Source organism: Eurypyga helias, unplaced genomic scaffold, assembly GCF_000690775.1.
Source record: "Eurypyga helias isolate BGI_N326 unplaced genomic scaffold, ASM69077v1 scaffold6010, whole genome shotgun sequence".
Taxonomy (NCBI): Eukaryota; Metazoa; Chordata; class Aves; order Eurypygiformes; family Eurypygidae; genus Eurypyga; species Eurypyga helias.
Genome location: NW_010223701.1, coordinates 990 through 1,470, shown reverse-complemented (window position 1 = coordinate 1,470; position 481 = coordinate 990).

The window sequence follows — 481 nt, the reverse complement described above, 5'->3', positions numbered from 1 at the left end:
CCCCCAACCAAGGCACAACAGGTGCTGAGCAGTGGGAGTCAGACCCAGAGAGCCCGAGAGCCGCAGCCTCTCACGAACTCACAAACTAACTCCCTCACAAACCGGCCAGCACAGGAGTTAGCGAAGCAGCTAACGCAGGAGTCAGGGTGAGGATTACCAAGCGTACAGGAGAGCACCAGAGAGAGTCAGGGAGGGAGAGGGGGAGGAGGAGGAGAGAGCAGGGCCATCCAGAAGGGCAGAGTTATCGGTGCTGCTCCCTGCATCCAGGAACACAGCTTCCTAGCAGCCACAGTAAAGAGATTTAACCCTTTCCTGGCTGAATCCAGCACAGTGGGATAGAATCATATAGGTCAGTAAAAGACCTTTAAGCTCATCAAGCCCACCCATTAACCTAACACTGCCAACCCCACCACTAAACCATGTCCCTGAGCACCCCGTCTACACTCTTGGATCCCTCCCGGGACGGGGGATCAAACGGCCC